The sequence below is a fragment of the Typopeltis vanoorti genome, chromosome 6, assembly GCF_054136105.1.
Source record: "Typopeltis vanoorti isolate ZY-2024b chromosome 6, IOZ_Tvanoo_1.0, whole genome shotgun sequence".
In the NCBI taxonomy this organism is placed as follows: Eukaryota; Metazoa; Arthropoda; class Arachnida; order Uropygi; family Thelyphonidae; genus Typopeltis; species Typopeltis vanoorti.
Window position 1 is genome coordinate 70,902,090 of NC_143554.1, and position 12,641 is coordinate 70,914,730.

The 12,641-nt window shown below is 33.3% G+C and overlaps 1 protein-coding gene across 3 annotated transcripts in view; it reads right to left on the reverse strand.

Moving 5' to 3' along the window:
- The window catches only part of LOC150105526 (cilia- and flagella- associated protein 210-like), a 199,299-nt gene that overhangs the window by 147,187 nt on the left and 39,471 nt on the right, over positions 1–12,641 (reverse strand). The gene's annotated exons all lie outside the window — the stretch shown is intronic.

A 12,641-nucleotide genomic window follows, 5' to 3' on the forward strand; every position in this document is an offset into this window, starting at 1 on the left:
ATTAGAAACTTTTATTTAATACCATGTTGGACCTCCTTTAACCCAAATTACAGCATATATACAGCTTGGTATAGATTCCACAAGATGTTGGACTGCATCAATGTTTACAATATACCAGGCATTCACCAGACATCCTTGAACTGGCTCAGATTTGACAGAAGATGACTTTGTGCTCAGATTTGTTTTTCTAACATGTGCCATATATTCTCAAAGGGATTCACATCCAGGCTTTCTGGTAGCCAGGGAAGATGGTGGAAATTACTGTCATGCTCGCTGAACCAGTGCTGAACAATTCTTGAGTGATGGACAATAGTATTATCATCCATGAAACAATTGTCACCTGCTGGATAAAAAGTCAACATTGCAGGATCGACTTAATTCTCAACAATGTTCAGATATTCCTTTTAGGACCCAACCCTCCAGCAATATCAGGGGACCTATTCCATACTAATAGAATATGCCTCACACCATTACTCCACCTCCAGAACTTTCAGCTGTGTTTATGGTGTTACTGATACCACTGTAGACGAACTTTTCAGTTTTTCGCAGAAATCAATAGTTTCTGTATAGGCATGTGAATCCCAATACCGATCTTCTTCAATTCCCTGCACATGGTTCAGTGAGATATAGGTCAGAAACAGCATTCATTAAATGCATTGGTCAACTGCTGCACAGGAAATTCCATTTGTGCATACAAGTATTCTCAGACAACAGCAATCTCATTCTTGACAGACTGTCTTAGGACCATAGTTAGCCTCTTAGACAAGCAATGTGGGTTATTAATACCATTGATATCTGACATTTTGAGAAACCAGTTAGCTCTGCTGTTTTCAAAATCGTAGCTCAGCCAGACAAGCACCCACAATAAGCCCTTTATCATCATCATCATCATCATCAAATTACTGATCTGTACCCTCAGGAGGTGTACAGGATAATGATAATGCTATATGAAAAATTTACACCATTACTAACTTCCAATCAACAATTTTCCTCAAAATTAATCTGCTATATGTCAAGATTCCAATATCATCAGATCTTATAATGTCTTTTAAGGCACTTTTTACTGTATCAATCCATCTACATCTTGGTCTTCCTAAGGGTTTCTTCCCTGCCAACCTGCAAAGAACAATTGCTTTGCTAGTCTTTCCTCTCCCATTCTGTTAAAGTAAATACCACCTGAGATTAGCTCTACTAACACATTCTAGAATGCTAACAATGGCGAGTTCTTTCCTAATATCCTCATTTTTAATATGATACCGCCAGAACCAGCGCTAAGGTCTTTGCCACCCATGCAATTTCTATCTAAGAGCCCCCTGTAACGAGCTGAGCGTGTGTGGTTCTTTTACGATAATAAAAATTTAAATTATTTGAAATTTCTTAAATAAATTTTGACAGAACAGCCACACGTTGGTTTGCTAAATGTAATGAACCGGGGGTGTTGACTAGGCAGGATAATCGTTAAAAACCCTAATATTCAAAAAATTCTCAAAAGTTAAAGCAAATTTTGATAAAGCCATTTCACTTTAATCATTGAATATAATGATACAGGGATTTTAGAATTCTCACTGACCCGAATCGCTATCAAAATTAAAATGAATTTTAATTAAAGTTAAAATTTATTTGAACTAAAGTTTAAAAAATTCTTGACTTTTACAAGTTACTAAATTCTTAGTAACTTGTAAAAGTTTTTTAATAATTTTTATAACTGGAACTATCTTTTAGGAAAATAAAAGAAACTCAAGATAGATGAGAAAATAAGAAAAGAATTCAGAAATAATTAGAACATATTAGAATAAATTAAATTACATAAATATACTTGAAATTTTTTTTATTAAAATTTTATGGTTTTTGATTTCATATTGATAAAATTAGAAATAATGGTCCTGACGTCAAATTCCACACATATATCATTTTCAATAGCTATCAACGCCAAACTAACAAGCCTTTTTTGTAACATACATGTTCCTAAGTAGGTTTTAATCAATTTCAACTTGGAAAAGGAATGTTCACTGCTCGCTACACTAACAGGTAAGGTTAATAGTATTCGTAAAGCAATTGAAAAGTTAGGGAAAGATAAATTATTAGACACAATAAAATTAAGAATATCGAAAGGGTTTTGAATATTTAAATTATCCTTCCGAAAAATTGGGCGGTAGATGGCGTTGATGGAGATGATTGGTAGTAGTGGTGGAGACAGTTGAATAGTGAGTGTCCTCCCACCATGAGTCATCGGACTCCTTGGAGGTGTCACGAATAATAATAATAATAATAATAATATCCCAGGAAGCACATAACTCGTCATTTAGTTCTATTGCATTTACATCTTTATTGTCGCCGTCCTTCAAGAGAATCTCTAAATCGTCACAATTTTTTCTTAAATCTTCGCTATTAATTTGTAGTAATCTATACAAGAAATCGAAATTATCATAATATGTTTTTAGTTGTTCAAAACGTTCTATTAACGAACACATTGACGTCTACAAGTGTATAAAACACATTCACTGTAAATTTATCTTCTAGCGATTGTGGCATTTCGTCATGATGCTCGTAGTCAAATTTAAAACTGGTACTTCTGTACCAGTTTTAAATTCTTGTTCTCCATCCACCTCTTCACTCAGTTCTAGTGCCGTTTTTAGAACTTCTTTAAAATTTGTATCTGATCAATACTCTAGTAAGAATATTTTTAATTTTTCGATAGATTCTAAAGCAAGTGTAATGTTCATATTTTTGTCTTGAAGCATTTTACTCACAAGATTTATTCTGTTAAGTAAATCATGCCAAGTTATAAGAGAGCAAATAAATTTGTACTCCTTTATTTTAGCACATAATGTTTGTGCTTCATTCTGAGTTTCATTTTTAAAATTTTCATTATTTAAAATTTCTCCTAACTGATATTGTAGAGGGCGAACTGCATTAATTTTACTTTCCCATCGCGTTTCTGATGGCTGTTTCAATGGTAATTTTTTTAAGAACTTTAAAAGGATTGCCCAACATTTGTAAGAGAATGAAAAGAAATTGTATATTTCTTGAATAATTGCAAAGAAACTAATTGTATCTGCATTCATTTTGGCTGCATCGTTAATAATTAAATTTAGAGTATAGCAGCACATGGCACTTAAAAAGCTTGAGGATTTTTGTTCAAAAGCAAATTTTGGAGCCCATATTTTAGCACATATTTTTTTCCCTTTCATATTTGTCCCACTGTCATACCCTTGACCTCGCATGTCTTCAATCGGAATGTTCCATTTTTCCAGTTGTTCCATTATTGTTGTACATAAACCACGTCCTGTGGAATCTGATATATCTGCAAAACCTAAAAGGTTTTCCCTAATCTTCACAATTCCATTGTCACAGGAAACAAAGCGAATAATAATGGTCATTTGTTCTGTTTTACTTGCATCAGGTGTGCAGTCTAAAATTATGGAATAATATTTAGATTTTCGAATTGATAATAAAATTGTATCCCTGATTGTGTTACTTAAAGGTTCCAATATTTTAATTTGACTGTCTTTACTCAAATAGTGTACTCTATTGTTTCGTTGTAGGGTCCTTTCAACATGATTTTCCATAACAGGATCAAACTTCCCAAACAGTTCAACTAATTTTAAAAAATTGCCGTTATTCCTTTCATATAATTTATCAGATGATCCGCGAAAAGCTAAAAAGGAATTTTATCATTTCAATCAATCATTCTAAAACATTCATCCAATGTTTCTTTTCCATTTCATACATGCTTTGAGTCTGCCAATCAATAGTAGTTTTGTTTTTTAAATTTTTATCAACTTCCTTCCATTTTAAGAAATTTTTCATGTGAGTTAAACTAATCTCATGTCTATGCAAAGTTGTACTTACATTTCTCCAATCGTTATAACTTTCTACAAGACTACTTGATTCAGTAGGTGCGAAAAGTTTGCAACAAAAGCAAAAAAACAGAATTTAAAGTTTCGGAATAAATGAGCCATGTTCTTGGCACGAGCTCCCCGTTTTCCATTTTTCTATTATAATACGTGTCGCCATATTTACGACCATATGTATCTCTGGGATATATTATGTTTTGAAAAGGCCCCATTTCAATAAAACAACTCGTAATTTTTCATCAATATTTCCCCATTCACCTGGATCTTCTAAATTTACAGAGACTAACAATGTGTTAGTTTCATGGTCAATTACAACTAAATCTTCTCCTAACTGTTTTTCACTTAAATCATGCATCCTGTTATCTTGTTCAATAGTTGAAATAGTACTTTCAGCCTGCTCTCACTGCAAAATTGTAAACAGCCGGCTGATCAAAGAGGCAGCTGTTTAAATTTTTATTTCGGTGTATCCAGCCTTATTTATTTTAATATTGATCATTCTAAGAATTTTTTTTTATGATAAAAATTTTGATTCTTAAAAATGAACTTATGAACCGTGCCCTGGCCCCACTTTGTAGCAGCGCCTGCATGCTCGCTAGCCCTGGATACCGCCATTGAAGCCATCTGTTCACTCCACTAATTTTTCTCAGAACTCTCATATCAGAGGTCTCCAGTGTTTGATCAACTGTTTTGTAACCCAGCTCTCTGATCCATAAGTTAAAACTGTTTTGAACACAGTCTTGTATACAGCTAATTTAGTGTTTTGACTAATTTTTCTTATTCCATATAAATTATTCAGCTGACTTCCTACCATATCAAGCTTTGCTAATTCTCTTTTCTGTTTTCATATTTACCATCTTCACATAAAATTATGCCTAAATAGCTGAAATGTTTTACTTATTCTATAGGTCAGGGGTGTCAACCTGTCGATCTTGATCGACCAGTCGATCGCAGAGCGATTTTTGGTCGATCTCTTGTGTATTCCTCCTTACTTACAAATTTAATTAAAACTGAAAACATAATATTTTATTTATCATTATTTTGTATTATTTTTAATTCTCTTTAAGTGTATTGCTATTGTTTATTTATTTTTCGTTAAAATTGTCAAATCAGTAATTTTCTTATTATAAGTCCGGGTAAATGAATTAATTTGGATCAGTGGAAGTCAAACAGTGAGCCGAGTGAATACGATTATAAGCGAAGTGTAAAAACTTGATTGTAGCTTAAATATTAAATATTCCAAAGCACATTACATCGATTTTTTACTTAGGTTAAGTCCCATGTGATGTAAAAAAATAAACTTTGTTTGTCTCGGTATAGTTTGTATTAGATGATTTTTTAAATAACTCTTTTGAAGCTAACTGTATATACTGCTTTAATAAAAATATGTTAGAGTGTTAAAAACAAAGGCAATGTTTTTGTCTCCGAAGCTGTACATGGCGGCATTAGAAAGATTGTTATTGAAACTTGTATGTATGAGAAAGGCTTGCAGGCTCTAAGTGTAAACATCTCCGAAGTCAGTCAGAAAGAGTTCAAACAACTTTCCGATGGCTGGCAACTTACAATCAAAAGAAAGTGGAGAACCAAAGGTGTGATGAACTTGAAACTTAAGATGAAAGACTCATACCGATTCTTTGGGGTTGCCAAACTTCATGCGAGGTCTCAGAGGCCTAATAAAAAGGGACTGAAGCAAGCAGAAGGGGGGGGGGGGGTCCAGGTTCCAGAATTGCTGTCAGAGAGGAAGCCGCCCGGTCCAGAGTCACCGTCAGATTGACTGCCCAGATCCACGTTGCTTGAGAGAGGAGTTTCCCGCTTCCAGAAATGAGCTTCTCGGTTCAAGATGTCGCTAGAGAGAGACTACTTCTAGGCCGTAGAGGTTTCAAATTGCTGAAAGGAAGAGTTCCAATTGCCGGAGAAAAGTTTCCAGTCCAGAGAGATCCAGTTAACAGTAGTTCTAACTGTTGAAAAGGCTGAAAAAGAAGGCAGTCGTCCAGGCATTTTCGGTGAGCCCAAGTAGAGGAGAAAAGTCAAGGCAAATTTCTCAAAGCACCTTCGCTCGTAAGTTTTTCTTTTCGCCGAGGGAGAGTAACCTTTTGCTGGAGCTGAATGAGCCCACAGCCCGCTACGTTCCCAATGAGATGCAGCCGAGCCAAAATTTCCTGAAGATCTGAGACTAAAGAATTGCCATAGAACTTTTAGTGAAAGACTTTTGACTGAATGTGAGATACAGAGCCTTTATAAGTTCAAAACTTTTATACAATTCCTGTTATAGTTGATACAAGAAAGACTTTTAAGATATATATGTTTCATAGTGTTAAGAAATGTCCATAAGAGAATCAATTGGCATGTTAGAGGTTGATATCAAATGTGTAAAGATAACTTAACACAGATTTAGGTAACCTCTTTACGAGTAAGCTCAGAGATTAATAAGTAAAAATTTGTAAACTGAGAGTAGGTAACCTTATGTGTTAAAAGAAAGTATTTAATGTTGAAGAAAGAAGGTTCTAAATTTTGCTAAAGTGTTTATGGATGGATAGAGAAAGCAATCTCCCTAAAATTAAAATTGTGTATATTTCATAGTCATGTAAATAATTGTCATTTGACTTTCTTGTTAAAAGAGTGCTGCGTGTTTGTTTATTTATAACTGCACTGTTTCTAAAATAAATCGGACTTGTTGAGAAGGAATCTAAGTGAGTTGGCCAAAGTGTGAAATTAAGAAAAAGAATAGACCATGACTGTTTGTGAAAGTTTTAATGTAGGAATTTGTGTTAGAGAAAGAGAGAGAGAAATCTACCAGCTGTATATTTGAGTTCTTTTTGCTAATCAGATATTAGTGGCATAGTCTCATTTTAAATAAATTTTCTAATATCTTAGGCATAAGACTCATATATGAAAGGTAGATAAACATAGCATGTAATAAGGTAAACAAGAGAGATTCTGTGAGAGAGGAAGTGCGCACAGCAAATTAGAATAACGGAGAATAAAGTATAGAGTAAAAGACATCACAAGTAATTAATAGAAATTACAAGTATACAAAGTTAAATAATAATAAAAGTTTACAATGTTGCAGTAACGACTGGATAGCAAAAGTAGATGTATAACAAAAGCACATCATATGCGTTTCGTTTAATTTGAGGATAATCATGAGTTTATCAAAGAAATCGAAGACGTATCATTTTCACAAGACATGGAAAACAGATTTTTTCTTTACAATGGTAAATGGAAAGTGTTGTTGTTTGATTTATAATTGATCTGTAGCAATTCCAAAAAAAAGGTAATATTGAGAGACATTTTCGATCGCTACATGCAAAATATGATGAAGATTTTCCCAAAAATTCTGAAATACGTAAATCAAAAATTATAAATTTAAAGGCAGGACTTTCTGGACAACAAAATATGATTTCGAAAGTAATAAATAAACCAATATTGGTCACTATTGCATCTTTGAAAGTGTGTCATTTATTAGCAAAAGCACCTTTTTCTGATGGAGAGTTAATAAAAGAATCATTTCTTGCAGCAGCAGAATCTTTATTTTCTGATTTTAAAAATAAAAATGAAATCATTTCGAATATTAAAGATTTACAACTTTCCAGAACAACGGTTATGAGAAGAGTTGAAATTTTAAGTGCCGATCTGAATACTCAGTTAATGTCAGACATTCACCAGTGTGTTGCATTTTCATTACAATTTTATGAATCAAACGACTTCACTGATATTGTTCAGTTAATGGTATTTATTTGCATGGTATTTCAAGATTATTCAAGTAAAGAAGAACTTTTGAAAATTATACCATTATTGGGAAGGACTAGGGGAGAAGACATTTTTTCGGCATTTGATGAATTTGTAAAACAACACAAACTTCCACTTTTTAAACTTGTGTCTATTACTACTGATGGTGCTCCTGCAATGATAGGTAATAAATCAGGCTTCATTTCATTATGTAAAAACGATGACAAATATTAAGATTTTTTTAAAGTAACACTGTATTATTCACCAACAAGTACTGTGTAGTAAAAGATTAAACACAAAAGATGTTTTGAATATTACATTTAAAATTGTAAATTCTGTTAGAGGAAAAGCCCTGCAATGGCAGTTATTTAAATTACAGGCAGATGATGATAGGGAAATTATGTTGTAGAATAATGTTTGCTGGCTCAGCAGAAGTCAATTTTTAGAAAGATTTCTTGTATTAATGAACGATATTAAAAATTTTCTTGATGAAAATGGAGATGTTTATCCACAATTGAGTGATAAAAGATGTTATTACACTTATCATTTCTAGTAGATTTCTGTACGAAATTATGCAATTTAAATTTAGAGTTACAAGGTAGAGATAATAATTTAATTGACATATTAAGTTCAATAAAAACTTTCCAACAATACTTACTTTTATTAAAAAAAATATAAATGACAGCAAATTTAGACATCTCCCATATTTATTAAAATTTTTTGAACAAAATCAAGAAATGCTTTGCCATGATTTAAAATAATTTATTCATGAAATAGAATTAGTTGAGGAAGAAATAAATTCAAGATTTAAAGATTTTAATAAAACTGAAATGATTGTATCTTTTATCAATAATCCATTTCAAGAAAACTTGAACATCACAGAAATTTCAAATAAAATTAGTGGACTGTTTAATATAAACCAAGCTGAAGTAGAACTTGAGATAATAAACATTCAGGATAGTTTACATTTAAAATCAATAAACAATGAAGTCATTTGGAAGCATGCACATGAAAAATTCCCAATATTAACTGATATTGCGCGAAAAATTCTGTCGCGTTTCGGATCGACATACTTGTCAGAATCCACTTTTTCAAATATGACCGTCATAAAAAATCAATTAAGAAACCAAATTACAAATGATCATTTGGATGATTGTCTGCGACTGGCCACTTCTTCATATCAACTTGACTATGAAAATATTGCGAGGTCCCAAACAATGCCAAATTTCACATTAACTTTTTTCTTTTTTTTTTTAATAAACCAGCATTTCCTGTAACTTGTGAGTTTGTAATCAATCTGTTGTTTTTTCTAACTTTGGTTTTTTTTTTTATTTCTCTAATTTTCCAAAATAGAGAAATAAATATTTTATTTCAATATATTTTTTTTGTTGTATTAAAATATGTATTGTATTAAAATAATTAAAAGTGATAAATAAATTTTTAAATACACAAATAAAGTTTTTAGTTGTGTATTTTTTTTTTAGTTGTTTATTTGTGCATAATCAGATATAAGGTTGGGGGAACGTGATCTATATAAGAGAGTAGATCGCCGAATAACTTTTTATAGGAAAGTAGCTCACGTAGTAAAAAAAGGTTGAACACCAGTGCTATAGGTTCACCATTCAGGATACAGTTGATGATTTCAATGTTTCTGCCTATTTTTATTGTCTTTGTTTTTTGATTGCTGATTTTCATACCAAATTTATTACAACAGTTGTTCAATGTAGTCAGGGAATCTTGCAGACTTGTACTAGATTTATTCAGAAGTATAGCATGGAGGTGTATGGGGGTGTCGAGGAGAGATAGTACCTCTCCACTTGGATGGTCGCACACATAACTGTGGTTCAGATGGATTGGTTCTCACTGGACACCCAACAAACTAGTAGCAGCTATACACTGGTATAATGTGTTAATCCACAGGCTAAAAACTAAGTGAGGGTAGCAAGATATGGTGATCTCAAGAAGTGACTGTACTTCGTGAATCGGCTGCAAACAGTGTCTGTACTCCACGTTAGGAGAGGCTGAATTCAGGTCAAGAAGTGGTGGTTGACACTTGATGAATTTAACCACTGAAACTGAATGAACTCAAACCAACCTAAAGATTCATGCCAGTTCAACGTCACCGAGTCAAACAAGGGTATGCCCACTATTAGGGAACCAAGATAGTGAAGGCGAAAAATGTTATTGGAACAAAACATCACCTAGTAGACAGGAAAAACATAACAAGCATAGGAACATGGAACATAAGAACCCCTTCACCAGGAAGGAGCATTGGAAATACTGCTGCATGAATTAGACAAATACAGATGGGAAATGATTGGACTCTGTGAAACCAGATGGACTGAAAAAGGAGAATTTCACTACAGACAGTACAAAATTTTAACTTCAGGCAGGAAGGACAACAAACATCAAGAGGGAGTAACACTTATATTAAAACCAAAGGCTCAAAACTCTCTACTGTCTTACAATCCTATCTCATTTAGGATAATTAAAGCAAGATGTAAAACATCAACTGGATCACTGCCTATTATTTAAGTATACCCACCAACTTCAACATCATCAGATGAAAATACTAAGGAGTGCTATACAGATCTGCAAAAAGTAGTAAAGCAGTACAGGTCAAGACATCCTAATTGTAATGGGGGACTTAAATGCAAAAGTAGGCAAAGACTGGGATACCTGGCCAAGAGTAATCGGACAGTTTGGGTATGGAGAAAGTAATGAACATGGCAAAAGACTGCTCAACTTCTGCTCAAATAACAGACTAACAATAACCAACACTGCCTTTAAACAACCAAAACCCCAAAGAAAATGGACACAGATATCACCAGATAGACATATTCTTGGTTTGTCTATCTGGTGATATCTGTGTCCAATTTCTATTTTAATAGAATAATAAATAAATAATTGAATATTTACTATATTATTGTAACCAAAGATGTAAAGCAGTAAAGCAGTTACTTTGCGAAGCGCAAAGCCACTAGTCTAACCACCTAGTGGCTTTGCGCTTCACAACCATATGCCTGGGGAAGGAGTGTCCCAGGTTCAATTCCCGTCGAAGAGGTGAGGAACTTGAGAATCTTCCTCAGGCATAGCCTGCAAGCCGACAAACCGGCCCCATGAACATACGCTTCTACAGTCAAAAATATATTCACCCCCAGCGGCAGGCTAGGCGACAGGTCAGTTGGGAGTGGTACTAACAAGAAGTCGCATCTAAGTAACACGCGGACCCTGCATAGGAAGCGGGAATAACGCGTAGTGAAAGAAGAAGATTGTAACCAAAGATGGAAATCAAGTATCCTAAATTGCAGATCCTTTGTGCAGACTGTGGATCAGACCATAAGCTAGTATTAGCAACCAAGAATAAAGTTAAAATCTGAAAGCACTTTTAGAGTCAAAAGACTGAATCTAAATAAACTATAAGACAATAATATTCTAAGAAAATATCAACTAGAACTAGAAAAAAGCTGAAGGAACTATCAAAATAGAATAGAAACATTGAAGAACAATGGTTCAAATTAAAGGAAATAATATTAAAAATTGGCAGAAAATACAATAGATTACACAGAAAGAGGAAGTAAGAAGGATTGGATCTCGAGTAAAGTAAAAAGGAGCGATTAAAGGAAAAGCATGAAATTAAAGCAGAACTATAACAGAAATTAATAATAATAGATTAACCAGAGAAATTAGAAAACTAGTTAACACAGACAAAAACAACTGGTTAGAAGAAAAAAGCAAATTGGCAGAGAAACTATCAAAAGAAAATAACCTCTATGAATTATAAAAACAAATAGATCAAATTAATAAGTTAAAACTGTTAACTTATTAATTTGGACATGGACAATAAAAATGATAATGATCAAAAACAAAGAGTGACAACTAATTGAAAGTAAAGCAAAAAGAATGGCCAGATGGGAAGAATTTAGAGATTTATATAATAAAAACAATTCTCATGATATCATTATTCCGGCCACTGAAATTATTATTATTATTATTATTATTATTACTTGACACCTCCAGGGAGTTCGTAGACTCATCGAGGGAGGGCACCTGCTCTACAACTCTGTCTCCACCAACTAACCACAACTACACTGCCATCTACCACCAACCACTACCACCACTAGCATTTTCACAGTCAATCACAAACATCCATGCTCATGGTGGGATTCGAACCCGCAGCCTTTTGGCTGGAGAGCGGATACGCTAACCACTTGGCCAGCCAGGCTGGCAGGGAATGCCAAAATGGAAGAGGAAATAAATATCTTTACCAAAGAAATAATAACACACAGCATAAATAAACTTAAAACTAGGAAAGCACCTGATATTGATCAAATACATACAGAATTCTTAAAAGTAGGAAAAGAACAACTTTTGAAACATTAAAAACATTATTTGAAAGGATCTACAAAAATGAAGCAATACCTACTGATTGGACCAAATCAGTTATAACTCCCATATACAAAAAAAAGGACACAAAACAGAATATAATAATTACAGAGGCATTAGCCTCCTTAGTATTCCAAGTAAGATTTTTATGAAAGTACTCCAAAAACAAATTAAGCCATATATAGAACTAGAATTAGGAGAAGAACAAAGTACAATTGATCAATTATTCACCTTAAGACACTGAAATCCTAATAGGAGACTCAATCTGTGGAAGAGAACTATGGGAACCAAGAAATAATTTGGAATCTAAAACAAAACTATAAGAATAATAAAGAATCTATACGAGAAATCTGAAAGTGCAGTATGAGCAGAGGACACCTTAACTAATTGGTTCCACACAGAGTGTGAAATAAGACAGGGATGCAATCTGTCTGGACCCATTCAATCTTACACTAGAAGAAGCAACGAGGAAGGACTTAAACAAAGAAGACTCTGGAATCAAAATATATGGGGAAAATATAACAAATTTAAAATTGCAGACAGCACTGCATTACTTGCAAGCATGGAAAAAGATCTACAACGAATTTCTGATAAAATAAAGGAAGAATGTATAAAATTTGGATTAAACCTAAATATAGACAAAACAAAATAAGAAATAAGAATTATTCCCTA